This window comes from Passer domesticus, chromosome Z (assembly GCF_036417665.1).
Source record: "Passer domesticus isolate bPasDom1 chromosome Z, bPasDom1.hap1, whole genome shotgun sequence".
Lineage (NCBI taxonomy): Eukaryota > Metazoa > Chordata > Aves > Passeriformes > Passeridae > Passer > Passer domesticus.
The window spans coordinates 34271037-34286986 of NC_087512.1; the positions used below are offsets into that span (position 1 = coordinate 34271037).

General features: G+C 36.5%; 1 long non-coding RNA gene across 1 annotated transcript; it reads left to right on the forward strand.

The window, feature by feature from the left end:
* The first annotated feature begins 4855 nt into the window (after nucleotides 1-4855).
* Nucleotides 4856-9687, forward strand: LOC135289346 (uncharacterized). The gene is made up of 2 exons (XR_010352118.1): nucleotides 4856-5053; nucleotides 8716-9687. It is a non-coding gene; the product is annotated as an uncharacterized LOC135289346 (long non-coding RNA).
* The last annotated feature ends 6263 nt before the right edge of the window (nucleotides 9688-15950 follow it).

The following is a 15950-nucleotide window of genomic DNA, read 5'->3' on the forward strand; positions in this document are numbered from 1 at the left end:
CTCATTCTGCTCTTCTTTTTGTAGTAGCACTAGCGCAGTCATATTTGGAGGGAGTTATTTTTAAAAGAATTTGGTTCTTTACCAGTGTCTTTTCTGGTGGTGAATGGCTCATAATTCTAATGTGAGGTGATTACAAGCAATGTTCCTGCACACTGATACCTCCTGTTATTAAAAGAATTACTAATATCTATTATTTTTAGCTGTTATTATAGACTCAGATCTGAATTTCTAATATAATCACGATAATTTTTAAAATATTATACCTGTCATGACTATAGGTGTACATTTATGCTCTCCTATTAATAATTTTAAGTAGTGAAAAGGATGTCTATCTTAATTCTGCTCTTCCCTAAGTGGATGCTAATGACCACAGTTTAAGATTATCAACTGAACCACACAGAATTTTGGCCTGATGTAATATAGTTGTTCTTATGTGTAAAGCATTGAACATTTGAGATTTTCTATGCTGTGTTGTTGCAGCTTTAATTGCTTTTCTTGGATTCATGTACTTCTAGCCAACCTGAAGCTGAAATGAGATGGTTTGAGGAAAATACCACAGTAGCAGTGAGCCTGGTCCAGGCACTTGCAAAGTTTCCACTGGGAAGTGGAACTGTTTTTCTGATAATGTAGGTTCTAACCATACACAAACATGAAAGGTCATGGGAATATGTGTAGTTTTGCATACTTTGTAACTTTAAATTTCAGGTCTCCTTAGCTGGAAGATGAACTTCAGAATATCGAGTCTGTTTAGGCAAGTCTGATTGCTTGTAAGTGAAGCCTTAAGAAGCATCATTAGAAACCTGGCAATTCTCCTAATTTCCTCTGATAACCTATGTACTATGGTGTTTTGCCATATAATGTTGTTTCCCACACGATTGTTTTCAGTATACTAAACACCTAGGGCTGGGGCTGAGGGGATTCAAGTATTGAGTTGATATAGTGAAGAGAATATCACCATACTTAAACTAACCTTAACCCTAAGGGTGTATGAAGACAGTTTCATATGAAAGTAAATTATTTTCTTGCACTTGGCATTTGAATAGTAGTATTTGAATAAACTGTTATTCTCAAGTACAGTTTTACCACTCTCATTCATTGTAAATTTAAGTTTTGAAGATGAGGAATGCTATATTTTGTATTGGTTTTAATCCCTGCTTTTATATCAGTACACTAGAGATTCTTAGCTTTGACTCACAAATTTTGAATGGATGTTTTGGTCTCTCTGTCCATCCTCATAGGAATTAGAAGACAAAGACAGAGACAGCCCTGGTCTTAAAATAAATAAGCAAGCATACGTAACTATAGGAAATAAGGAATGATGATTTTTGCAAAAGGCTAGTAAGTAAATATAGTAAGTTCCTGTTTGCTATTTACATATACCTAGTGGGCTTTTGTTTTGTTTTGTTTCTCATGTGCAATGGAATGAGTTATGCACATAAATCATCAAGTTTGAGGCTTCTTTAATATTTACCCAACATGCAGGTGATTTTTTACTGTTAAACAATGGAACCAATAAGACTCTCTCTCTATGGGAGAAAGAGCTTGACAAAATATAGTGCAGCTATTTCAAAATGCTACCATGAGTGCTAAACTACAAACACTGAAACTCTGAGCTGAGAACATGTAGCTTCAGTGTACTGACACTTTCCAAGTACATACTCCTATATACTCAGATATATTTTTTAAAAAGTAATTTTCCTGTAAAATCTGGGTCATTACCTCCTCTGTAGGATAATCAGAGCATGCATTAGACTAGAGGTACATTCACACAGACAGTGGCAGATGTCCTGGCTACACAGCTGTCAGCTGACAATGCTTGGGCTCAGCTAAGTTTCTGCTCAGATTTTGCCTTAGTTGGTCTGTAGTACATACAGGATTTTAATCTAATAACATGCTGGTCTGAAAAACTCACAAAAATAAATTGACTGAAGGTTTCAGTAAACTTAAACTTTAAACACCCCTATTTTAAGACCACACTGATACAAGTGAACTGAATTAGCAAGGAATAGTCTAAACTCTAGGCAAATGGTGTGTATAAAAATGTTTGTCTTATTTGCTTGATTTCAATAACTGAGTAGTTAAAATTACATGAGTGGGTGTTGTGCTTTTAATTTACAAGTCTGGATTAGGGTGGGGGAGGAGTAGGATGGGGAGGGTGAACCTGAGACCTTAATGCTTTGGAGTTTATTCCAGCTGTGTTTTGCAAAGATGTTGGGAATTCCCAAATAAAAAGGTGGGGATTTATTGTTCACTAATACCTCTTTTGCTAGAAAGGGAGAGAGGGTTGGTTTCTCAAATTTGTCTGTCGTCCTCGCAGAATGTGGGGAGGGGAGGTTTGAGGAACACAAAATGAAATTTCATCGTGTAACCAGGGACTCGTTGTTAACACTGTCAAACATATGGCACAGCTGTGAAATTTTTGTGCCAGGCCTGGTGAGCTAGTGGGAAATCTTACAAAGCCAAGCAAGCCATTTGGATTGATGGTGTTGTTAGTAGGAAGAAGCAAATGATAAAACAATTTTATTTAAATGCTTAGAAAAATAGTCCTGTGATTTATTTTCTAAGCCACCAGATGTACTGTACTATACTGTACTACATAATTGAGACAGCATTCTCTGATGTAATAAGGACATAAAATGTGTGTGGGTGTGCGGGGTGAGAAAGGAATAGTGGAATTGAGGGCAAGTTGAATAAACTGTTGGAGATTTAGATTTGGCTTTTTTTCTCTCATTGCAGAGTGTAAAATGCTAATATGCCTCATAACCAAAAGGCTCTTAAAAATAACGGTGGGCTCAGAAGGGTTGGTTTTTGCTCCAGATCAAATCCCTGGCAAGCCATTTCCTGTGTACGTAAAGATGGTTCAGATTTTGTCATTGTTGTCAGCAGTAGGAAGGTTAATGACCAAGGGATTGGGTGTGGAGAGGGGAGAGGTTCAAGCTACTTTGCCAGACTTCAGATCATTAGCAGGAAGCAGCCAGGAGGAAACGTGCTGTTTCTGGAGCCCTGTTCAGTGCTCCTAGAGCAACGAGAAACATGCAGGGGTTTGGGTAGCAAAAATGCCCATGCTGGATACAAAATTTGTGTTTTGCTCTGATGGTTTCCTCAGACCACAAGGTTTTTATATTGCCTCTCAGCCAGAATTTGAGAAGTTCTCCATAGTTTTATGTGAAAGGCATTTCCCAGGTGGTGGGGCTGCCAATATAGGTCAGCTTTACAGAAAACAGGAAGGAAAGGGAGGTGGTCAGTGATGGGAGATACTTTTGAAACCTGCTTGGCGTCATAATTGCAGAAAAAGCAAAAAAGCCTTGAAAAAACTTTGACAAAAGTTATTTAGTTTGTAAAAGGGAACGAAAATCTGTGTGAGATAAGTTTTAAGAAAAAACCAGAACACATCAGTGCTGTATTAAATATGTTGTTTTTATAGCAGATTTTCAGGTAGTAGGGATGAAAGGAAAAGGAACAGATGAGGCAAAAATCAATGCCTGTACCTTTTGTGTGAATCTTAGCCCAGACAAGTTTTTTTAAAAATCTTGATTTCTGGATATCAAATATATCTATTTTAATAACAGAAGTAGCTTTATACTGGTGGACAGAATTTTTCGTTTTCCAAGAAGATAAACTGTGAAATTTCAGAAAAGACAGATGATTTATGGAAAAAGTAAAGGGAAAAGGAATAGAAAAAGAAAAAGGGACTGTTATATGGGTTTTAATCTTATAGAACAAAATTTCTAATTGGCTTTCAGTGTTCCAAAACCAGTGGAATTTTGCTGCGCATGCTTGATGCAGAACCAGGAAGAAAAGTTGTTATAAGTGAAGAGCGATTAAGAAAGCAATTAGGCCACTCAGCTCTGACACTAAGAAGCATAACAAACTGTAAGATATATGTGGGCAAATATCTCAGAAAATTGTGGTTTTGACAGATTATAAGCAAAATTTGCACAGGAGAAATTACTGTTTTTTCTGGAAATTTTCATTTAACACAGATGTAGGGTTTATAAAAACATGTTACATTTAAATATTTAATTCTAAATAAAGGAACAATTTATAAAGCAAAAATTGCTGTTATTTGTTCCAGCACGTTTATTCCATTATTTGGGTCAAAAGCTTGTAAGTGAAAATTGTAGAACTGTCCATGAACTCAGATACAGATATGTCTTATGGAAGGGATAATGAAGGTTTTATCTGAGCAGCAAGGAGAAGACAAGAATAAATGTGTACATTTGAGTCTGACAGTGACTGACTTACTGTAGAAGAATGGAAGCTATAGATTGTTTAGATTGTATAGATTGTTTTAAGACATATAAAAATAAAAAATACTTTAAATTACATTTGTAATCGAAAATATCAAAGCATATCAGAATTTTTCTTTTTGTTTCTTTTCCGCTACTTTGGGATTTTGTGTGTGTGTGTGTGTTTTTAACATGAGACAAAAGGTAATACTGAAATTCCAACTTTCCAGTCAGGCCTAACAATAGTGAAAACCATTATAAAATATGTAGAATAAATTGGTATTGACATTTTCTGGTATTTGCAAATTCAAAGTTCTCTTAAACTTTGTTTTCACTGAGTATAATTAAGCCCCTTGTCACATATTATTATTTTTTTTAATTTGCAGGATAAAGTACGCACCATGAAAGAAGGAGACTTATGGTAGTGAGTGATATACTAATAACTTTGTCCTATTAATACCACAAAAGAGTTTTGTAAAAGTGTTAAGAGGGTTTACTCAAAAAGGCCTTTTCAGAAGATCGATTGTTTTATTTATCCTCATAGAAGCCTAGAATGGTTTGGGTCAGAAGGGACCTTATGGATCATCTCATTCCAGCCCCCCTGCCATGAGCAGGGGCACCTTGAAGTAGATCAGGTTGCTCAGAACCCCATCCGACCGTGAACAGTGCCAGGGATGGGGCATCCACAGCTTCTCTGGGAAATGTGTTCCAATGCCCAGGAGATGAAATATAAGGATAGAAAGACAGAAGAATTATGCAAAACAACAATGTAACTACCACTTCTTCTTCCAACACTGTTCATCTGATATAAATTCAGAGAGGAGGTAGGGTCAGGACGTGTGCTTGCCGCAGGCTTTGGTTTAAATGGCCTTTGGCCTTCCTGGGCCCTTCCCCCAGGTGGGACTGGGCCATCTGGCCCTGCAAGGCCAGCCAGGGCTCCAGGGTGGGCTGGGCACGGCCTCCGGCGGGCCAGGGACTGGCGGCCACCGCGGGGCCGGGGCCAGGCCCGGGCTGGGCTGTGCGGGCAGGGCCTCGGCTCAGCAGGGCCGGGCCCGGCCTGCCCTGCCCGCGCACACCGCCTGCTCCGGACACCGCACCTGCCGTGCCTCACACTCACCTACTGACAACTTTGCAGCAAAAGCCCCTTCTACCTACTTACTGTTTTATATTTTTAATCCTTCTATTTAAATGAATAAACATCTGAGCTTATTTTTCGTTATTTATTTTTTGCTTAATTAAACTAGTCTTCAGGTAGTTCCTTTTTGTTTGGTACTTTTTTTTTTTGTTTGGTTGGGGGTTTTTTGTTTTGTTTTTGTTTTGTTTTTGTTTTGTTTCTTTTTTGCTGTTGTTGTTGATGAAATTATTTTCATTCATTTTTCAAGTTCTACTAGCTGCAACAGCTACAAATTACTAAGCCTGTCATTGTTAGCAGTCTTTTATTTTCTGAATGTTTGGAAATATATTTGGAAGTATATTTGGGGTATTATTTTCTGTACAAAAACCCCAATCCTTGCCAGTAATTTCTTCTCCAGTAATAAGAATTCACTCTTTGCCTGTATCAAACTGGGACTGTAGTTGTGATTGGCAGACTTATTTTACAATCTCATTAGAGTCTTCTTTTTTAGTAATTATTTCACATAATATTTTTTCTCCCAGATAATTTTAAAATACATAAAGGCATACCTGTCAGTTTTATCTTCAGTCTCCTTGAGCAATTATTTCCTCACATTACCTGCATTCGGAAGTTTTTTGGGTTTTGTTTTACAATTAGATTTACGCCTTATGCATGTTTCTATCATCTGTTCAGGGTGTTGATGAGTCTTCATATATAATTCTACAAAAGTAGGGCTTATTTCTTATGGACTTTAATTTTCTAAGCCAAGTTTGTATCTTTTTCTCCCTCTGTAATTCCTACTTAATTTTTGCTCTCCACTTATTGATGTTTTCTGTGATTTTGCCAACTTTTCAGTGGAATTTTAAAATCTATTTTTGTATGGTATTTTACCTAACTTTCTATCTTCTGTGATTCAGAGTTCTGAAAACAAGCCTTTATACTCTTTATGTTTAATACTCTTCAGTTTTTTCCTTGCCCTGACCAAAGAAAGATTTTGTTTTGCATTTTTGGCCTACACACATGAAGAGGCCTGTTTCCATTTCTTCCTTTTGACAGCTAAAGCTGATCTACAGCACCAGTTCTTTATTTTTTTTCCTTATGCAATTCAGTTCTTCTAATAAGCAAAATAATTGGATTATAAATGACCTGAATGTCTATTTGTGTGAAACTCCTTGCTGAACACGACAGATCTATAATTTATGTGAAAGTATACTTTTAAAAGGATGGCTTATGTCAAAAATTGACAGTCTTCCATCAGTTACCTAGTTATTAGGCGTTTGGACTAGAGGATCGTTGCTGATCCCTTCCAACTGAACTATTCTGTTTTGTTCTAATTATTTTTTATGGTATTGCATATGAAATATATATTTGTGAAACGTATCTGTTCTCCAGAAGTTTCCTTTTTGCATTTCATCTGTGGCTACAAATGTCAATTATCTCTTTCTTTAGCTAGTGCCTGGCCATTGCACAGACACTCATAGGCAGAAAGTTTGTTTAATAAAAAGCCCATGGCTTTTTAATAAAAAGCTTATGGCATAGGATAGAACTCTTGTTAATTCTTTCAGACAGGATGATCAAATGCTGTCCAAATTATGATCTCAAGACTCCTTGTTGTCTTCATCAGGATCAGGTGAAACTCTCTGAACCACTTTTTGCACTTGGATGGTGCTGTGTGACCACTCCTTCACATGCATGATCCTTCATTATTGGCTGGCTTGGATTACACAGAAACTATCTTCTAAACACATTACCTGTACAAAGGACTGTTGTGCATGGTGGCCCTGTCTGCACTTGCAGAGTTCCTACTGGCTATTTATAACTGTTATATTTCTGCACTTTTTAATCAGTTCTGCAACAGGATCTTTTAGGGGCTATCTGGAGGAAGGCTGGGACTCCTCCACCCAGGATGCTAAACACCATATTGAAACATACAAACTGGTACATGCACTTTTACTAATTTTCAGGAAGTTTATTCAAGACAATCCAAAATTTCCACCTGGAACACATCTGGAAGAAGTAGTCAGACATTTTGTTCTGAAAATGGCTAGAATTTAGTACATCTTTTCTGTTGTAGTCAACTCACTGCTCCAAATCAATCGGTTCTCTCACCAATGCAGATGGCAGCCTGGGGAGATGCTGGAATATAAAGGGATTTCATGACTGAAATTCACTGGGTGCACACACAGGCACAGCAGTGATACGGGGGTAGACCATATTTATACCTAAAGGACAAACATGAGGTAGTTTCCTTTCAGATGTAATGGCATTTTCCTTAGTTTTGTTTCTTTGTTCTTGAAAAATTGCTTGGTTTGATTTTCACTGGAATGTCTACCAGGAAAACGAAAGAAAAAGGGCAGACATTGATATGAGAACTCCACTAGCTTTCCTAAGAAATGAAGGGATCTAATCAGCAGCTTTCTGACATTATTTTTTCATTCCTTTTCACTTCGTGTTACCTTGTTTTTCTGAATTATGGGCTCTTCCTTCTGAAGTATTGATATTACCTGCTTTTGCAGGCTTTATGCTTCATTTTACAGTGTATCACAGCTCAGAAGATAGATTTGTACCTGGGAAGCTGGAGACTTTGAACAGGGTTTTCAAACATTTTGCTTGTTTTAGCCCTTATATTCCTTAAGCCTTCACCTGCACATCTTAATACTTTGTGATTACTTTGTTTAATGGTCCTTGTTTCATTGAGGCTGAATGTCGGCCACAGCAGTGACCCACTGTGGTTCTCTCTAATCTCCTCCTTTCCTGTGTCTTTCTTTGGGAAAGATAGAAGTAATAGCTACAGAATTGCTTTCAAGCATGTGAGCATGTGGCCAATCTTCTCCTGAGTAAAGGCTGTAGATTGCACAGCTGCAATTCCTTAGTGAAAGCAGATGAACCGTGACCTACTGCCGACAGCCACTTTGGGTTACATCATCGCACTAAGTCACCACCCACTGCTGTAGACAGCCAGCCAGAGAGACACAGCGAACAGGCTGCCTTTCATTGACACTTCATGAATTAACAGCTAGGGGCTGCTCAGGAGGAGGACAGTTGGCATCTCTTCCCCCTCAGAGACCCAGTGTTTGATATCCCTGTGGCAGAAATTCAGGGAAAAGAGGATGGATTACAAAAAACCTCTCCTTGCTGTTTTGGAATATGTTGTTGTTTTGGCAACAGTGATTTTTTTTGTTTGTTTGTTTGGGTTTTTCCTTCTCTGCTACTAGGCTAGTATATTACCTAGAGAGATATGTCCTTCATGCAGAATATTTGAGGGAAAGTGTTGAAGATGAATTCCCATTCTTCTCATATGTCATTCTCTTGATTCTCATTAAAAGATGACTGTGTGTCTCTGGTTTTTATCATCCATGTTTTACATTTCAGCTCTTATGAGGAGTGATGTGCACTGTGCTGAGCAAATCCTTCATCATGGTCTTGCTGATTTCAAATCTGCTCCAGTGATGTGATCTGTCAAGCTGCTCTCAGAATGATTAGAAAATTGAATGATGGATCAAACAAGAAGCAGCTAAATGATAGCTTCCTGTTCAATGTCAGACCAGCAAACCCTACTTGTTAATTCTCTGCAAATAAAGTAGTACTCAATATAGTGAGACAAACGCTGTTGAAAAGTCAAGCCAGTTCTGAGCGACACTGATCCTCAATCACAGTTAAGCTTATGTCATAACCTCTTAATGCAGAAGCAAAGAAATTCTCCATGGCAAAGATTTGTCAGCCTGTAGCAGGGTCTCAAAATTCAGCATCAATGCACTACCTAGAGTAAAGGGTAAAAAAATGGCATTGGGCAGGCAGTATAATTACATATAATTGGTAGCCTGATCCTAGTTACTTGGTTTTGCATGAATTACTTTATACAGATGCTTTTTCACATCAATAAAACTGTACTTAATATTTTAATCCAACTTTTCAATTTGCTATTCCACAAGGGTGTTACTGTTGTGAAAAGAAAAGAGAGACTTTGAAAATTCAAATAGTAATGCATAAAATCTGACATGTTCTTATTTGAAAGATGAGAATAGCTGCATCAATTTTATGCCTTTAAAAATGATGCAACAAGTATTTAATAGTCTCTGCTCTTGTAGTTTGATATATAGTAAACAAAGATTTATCCACCTACTTTACTTTTGAAAATAGCTGCCAAACTGGACATTTTCAGGTTTTTTGCTGGTAGTAACTACTTCATTTTCCTTATTGTTTTGTTAGAATTATATTTGCACATTAAATAGGAAGGGGAAATCTGTGTATCAGTAAAGGTTTTCTTTCAAAATTCAAACCTGTTCTAAGTGAATCAAAATGTGAAATGTGATTGCTTGAAATAAAATAAGTGGCTTTCGTTTACATTGGCTTCAGTTTATTTTTGTCCTCATTCAAAGCAGTTTCTGTACGTTGATTTCACAGCAGCTAACTAAAGAAGCCTATTTCTAAAAGAAAATTAAAGTAGCCCTGAAGTTGAAATTAATGCAGTGTCTATCTGAATTTTGTCTAAGAAGTTTATTTTACAATGAGCTGCATGGTCGTCACCAATGAACCCTGGCTGGGCGTGTTTATTCGGGTAAGGACAAAATCCTGGAAGATAAGGATACTTGATTTAGTTTGTCTAATTCTCTTAAAGATTTAGAATCTGCACAAGAATCTGCAAAATTTAAGGAGGAATTTCTTGAATATTTAATGTAACACGCTAGTATTTCCTGCTCTTTCTTGATCTGGGGATAACTGTAATAGCAGTTGGTCTGTCTTAATGGAGTTTTAGCACTTTCCTCTCTTGGGAGAAATGAAACTGATGGGAAAAACAAGAAACCAAATATTTGAGCAACTTCAAAACCATTTGTGGTTTTGGTTTTAGAAATATGAAGTTTTTTGTGGGTGGAGTCACATGTTTATTTTTCTGAAGCAATTTACAAGCCCGTAAAAATTGCATCAAACCAATCGCCATTAGTTGCTCCCTTCTTAGCCACAGATAGCTGTGTTTAGATAATATAATTGCTAGTCTAATATATATATATAAATTATTTTATTAAAACTAAAGTGATCCATTTTCTTGAGAACTAAACTTTGAATAGTTGAACAATTTTTAAAAGTCTTCCCGCTTCACATGAGTAAATATAGCAGCTCTGGAACTGGGTCACTGTCAGGCAAGAGAGTTTGGAACAGTGCAACTGTTTAATGGAACAGTGCAACTGGGAACTGAGTTCTTATTGGAAAACACCTGTTTCTTGCATTATTTCAATAATATGAATGTACTCGAGTGATCACATTTCCCATTTTGTAAAATTAAAGTTGTAGTGAGGGAGCCCTCCTTAGCCCTGCTAAATCTGGGAAGAACACTCACAGATGTCTGAGATTATGTAATAGCTGAGAAAATACAAACTGAAGAGAGCACTTACAATTGCCTGAGATTAGTCAAATGATGATTTCCCTGGTTTGTGATGTCCTATAAATTCCTGCTATAATTTGGATAAAAATACTTCGTAGAAATACATTTTAGGGATTACAAGGAGGTACTGTTAATATTCCTGTGCTGAATAAGATGTCTGAAGTGTGCCAATTTTTTTTTTTGTAATTATCCTTAAATAATCCTTTCCCAATCCTTGCCAAAATGTTTCTAAGTTTAGTTCGTCAAATGAATAATAAAGGAAAGTAGTACATAGTAAATTTTTTACTACTTATATTTGATTGAAACTATTACCTGAAGAAGAAGTATGTCTGAAGCAAGACAATTTCAAGGCCTCATGACTAGTGAGAGTGTTTTGTCCTTTTTTTTTTCACAAATAAGTGAGATTGCATGCTGAGGTAGATTTATCAGAAGGGTGTATGCCCCAGAGCAGATAGACTCAAGAGGAATTTTCAGGACCATTTAGTCCCATGACCAATGTTGTGCAACACCCTCATTTTCAATTTTTATAACCCCATCTGATATTAAAATAGCAATGTGAAACATAGATTCATGTGTCAAAACAGGACCTATATTTGAAATTCCTTGATTTTCTATTGGAATGAAATTGGTTTATATCTTTAACACAACATATATTAAAATGACACTGAAGCAGACATCAATAGCAGTCCAACAACAATATTTTGTTGGACAAAATATGACAAATTTGAGAAGTAAAAAATACCTCCATACATAATGTGGGTAATGGAAGGCAAAAATACATAGAAATAACACAAAAGACAGCACTTGGAATCTAGCTACATGTTAGTTTCAATATCATGGCTGGATTTCCTATGTGGCCTGATGTATTTATGTACTGAATGGATGACTTAGTGTGACCACTCTTCTACCTAAATTTATACTGTAGAAGTTTTAGTGTGAAAGACAAACTCTTCATAATTTGATATTCTAATAATAAAAGCAAAGTTATCTTTCTTTTATAATATTTATAAATTAAAAATAATTATAAACATCTCCATCTGTGATTCAGAGGATTATTTAAGTGCAAGGGCTGTCTGATGTAGTACTGCTCTATCTCTAGTCCCACTCAGCCTTGCTTGACTCATCAGTGACTCAAATATGAAAGTAAATATTGTGATTACTAACCCTGGTATTATACAAATGGCACTGAAACAATTGCTTTATTTTCTACAGGCTGCTTAATAATATTTTAGAAACTGTAATTAATTAGCCAGTTTTTTGCGCTGCAAATGTTCAATCTGTTTAGTTGTTTGCTTGCAGGTCACCCAAAAGCACATCTTTTCACAGAATGTCATCCAGCTTTTTCGTTGTTCCAAGTGTCGCCACAGTCTCATGCTCAGTGATTTTGTCCCTCAGCTTACTAATTTATTAAGGTGTTGAGGAACAAGACTTAAGTCAAGATTTTAGTAATATGTATTTAGAGTTTGTTGAAGATTGCTTACAGCTGGTTAAAAAATAGTTGAAGTTACTTGTAAAAGGCAAGCAAAGGCTCATACATGGCCAGTCTAAGAATCTTCTTAATTAACTTTAAACAACAATAAAGCAACACTGTGAATGCTAAACAGGACTGTAAAGATAGAAATTCAAACTGGAAAAAATTATTGTAGGGAGTATGTTGTAATATATATAAAATATGTGATGTATATTGTAGTTTTCCCTTTCCAAATCTATTAATTGTAACAATATCCTCTACAAATACTATGTGTACATACTGCCATCCTGTTCCTCTCTTTCCTTATTATCTCAATATGTCATAACAAAATAAATATGTCATAACTAAAATGAATTGTTTCTGAGTATGTAGATTCCTTGTGTTTGAAAGAATTCTAGAACTGTACTAGTAATTTCATAGATACTGTTTAGTAACTTCATTTGAATTCTGTTTTCTGACTTTTGGTTTCTTTGGATTGTGAGACCAGTAAGTCTCTCAACTACAGTGAGAATTTTTTATCTATGTTTTCATCCATCATTTCAACTACCATTGTGTGAGAGTTCATTTTTCCTGCCTTCCTTTCTGCTGTGTATTACCAGAGTGCCAAGGAGATGAATGATAGTGGCATCAGACTGAGGAAGTAGTGAGAGCTCTTTGGCAGCTATTATGTGTAGTTTCTCGATTTGCTACTCCAAGATTTGGAGTGTTAGCTCTTAAAAAATTTTTCATTGTCATTCATAAGATCAGCTGTCTTTTTCTAGAGTGTAAATGGAGAAGCATGAAACTTTTTATCTCAAAAGTTATTTACATGAAATTTAATGTCCTTCATCAAGATATGCCTGTGAGTGGAATTGTGACAGGAGGTACTCCTGTGTAGACACAGAAAATGCATGCCCATAATTATTTTCTCCTTAGGCTTGAAGACTATGAGGAAGGTATAAAAAAATGTCTTGTGGGAACCAGAAAACACAGTTCTGTTTTCATTCTTGAGATGTGAGACTGTAAAAAAGTAATGTTCAGCTCAATGATTGCTTTACTAGTGAAGGTATCAAGGCATGTGATACATCATACTAACAGAGTCTGAATTTAATTTTGAATAATTTAATTTTTTTTAAGCAAAAAAATATTGTTGTATTGCTTCTTAAAGACCAAAGAATTGTCTTCCAGAATCATGATTCCTTTGTGTGATTAAATCTGGTGATGTAAAGAGTGTGACATTCAAATATATTTTCTTCTTTTTTATCATGGTGACTGTTTTACATGTTGGAATAGCCCGTAATTTTCCTTTCTTTGAATATGCTGTGACTGAGTGCACTCTATTGGAGATCTGAGGGAGAGACTCTTTCCTTCTCTCCTTACAATGGCCTGCATCTGGTCTTCTGAACAGGAAGAAATGTCATGCCTTGTAGACTGTTTGTTGTCAGACATTCTACTACAAACTGGCACTGAATGTTGATATGCACCTACAACATTTGGGCATTGGTAGCTATTTTCAGGAGGTTTAAACTGAGTGTAAATAAACAAACTTGGAAAAAAATTGACTCCATCTGTTAATAGATCACAGTCTTCCTGTTTATAACCAAAATGTAAAAATCCATGAGTTTTATCCACTTCCAGGTAGTGATGGAGTCTTCCATACCTTCATGATGAAGATCCTGATTTTAGTAAATCATTGCATTCCTCAAAGATGATGGTGTTTAGGAAAATTTGTTTCTGAAAAGGTCAGTCTAGTTTCTGTTTCCTGTTTAGCTAATGTAACTGTAATGTAACTGTAAAATTTACAGATGAAATCCACCAAATGTATCTACTCAATGTTCAGATTTTTTTTTTTTTTTTTTTTTTTTTTTTTTTTTTTTTTTTACATTTTAATCCTTTTTAAAAAATATATTAGATAGGGGATTTTTTACTATATTACTCTTTTGCTCTTTCTGGTTTTGTATTACTGTTTTGAGGTCTTTTATCTCTGTCATACAAATCAAACCCTGAACGGACATGAGTTTTCCTGTTTTATCTAGATGCCATACCATTTCCAGTAATTCCATCCTGGAAGTCAAATTCAAATTCCTTGAAGTCAAGCAGGCCCTCAGAGCAGCATCGTGGCAGGCATTTGGGAGCATACTGAGATTGTGCTTTGTTGTCTGCTCTGTCTACCTCTGTGCAGACTCTCTTGGTTGCTGTGTTCTGTCTCTGTCTATGCAGCAGCTGTTCTAGCAGCTGTTCTAGCAGCTTCTAGCAGCTGCTGGATGTTACACTTTGCTGGTACTTCCTTCACTTGTATATGCAATTCCACAATTGCTTTTTAAGCTAAGCTGGACTTAACTACAACTAATTTAAGTGTTTTAAACAGAAAGATATGACAAAGAGCGATGAAAATTATTTTTGGAGAAATTCGGGTGTAATTACTCTAACAAACTTACGCTGGTATAGGATGTTACTCATGCTCCCTAATCAAGTAATGAGATGCTTCTTCTAAAATACATATTTTCTTTTTCCAAAAGTTATATGAGTAAGGTGGAAAACAGTGATTCTCAGGTTTCCTGCTGTTGGGATGACCTGAGAGTCCCTTTTTCCCAGCCCGATGGTCGAAGAAAGAGTCAGGATTCTTCAGCTCTGGTTCACAAGGTTGTTTATTATCTATTATTTAAAATATTTTTTTTTCAGACCCGCACAGGTCTGCTCTGCAGGTCTGTCAATGGCACACTGCCTGCCCCTGGTCTGGTGTCTACATTTTATACTATGAATTACGTGTACTTTATTTATCATTATTTTCCAGTAGCTATCACCTATGTTAGACTGTCTACTTCTATTCTAAACCCATCCAAATGTGCCAGCGTCACCCAGAACATGGAGGTTAGGAAGGAGAAAGAAGAAGGACAGGGAATGCCCAAATTCCTCCATTCTGGGACTCCAAATCCCTGTTCTAAAAATCCCAAAATTCTATTTTTGACCCTGTCACAACTACTATTATGCTACTTAAACTTCTGTGACTTGTAATTCTTCCTACAAAGTTGGTAATTTGTTCCACGGATTAAGATTGAAATCCCAGGTGTCTTTGGCTTCCTGCCAGGATTCTGCAGCCCCCTGCCAGGGGCACGTGCCATCCAGGGCACCCAGAGGGGTGTTCTGGGCTCTGACAAATGATGGATTAATACAGGAATTTTGTCTGAAATATATAGCCTGATAATGAATGTGGCCTCTGGCCTTCAATTCTATGAAACTCTGAAAATGCTGAAAAATGACTTGGTGAGATTGAGAACAGCATCTAACACAAAACAAGTTTCAAGTAAGCCTGTCACAAAAGGCATGTGACCCAGGTTCTAGGAAATTCTCTCATTATTGGCTGTATGAACACAACACAGTGTAAAAGGGGTGCTGTGTTTTATGTACATATAGGGAGACACCCTGTAACACAAGGAGTGAAGGGGATGTTGGTTATGCTTGGAAAAGGCAGTACAGTTAAGCATGAGCTGGAAACAGTGTGAGGAAGCTGTTATCTGGCTGGATGCACCATCTTGTGGTGTTAGGAAGCTCCTGTGTCAATGGCCACTGCACTCAGATAAAAAGGCCTCAAAATATTGTTAAAAGTAAATTAGAAACACAGTAACCTCCTCAGCAGTACAGCCCAAAAGATGTATGTATGGATCACTAAATAAATAATTGGAAAATCCTGCTGTGATTAAAAAAACAAAGTTTTTTTTTTTGTTGTTAAGCAGGTGTACTTCAGCTGGTAAAAATCAATAGTTGAAATGAAATTGT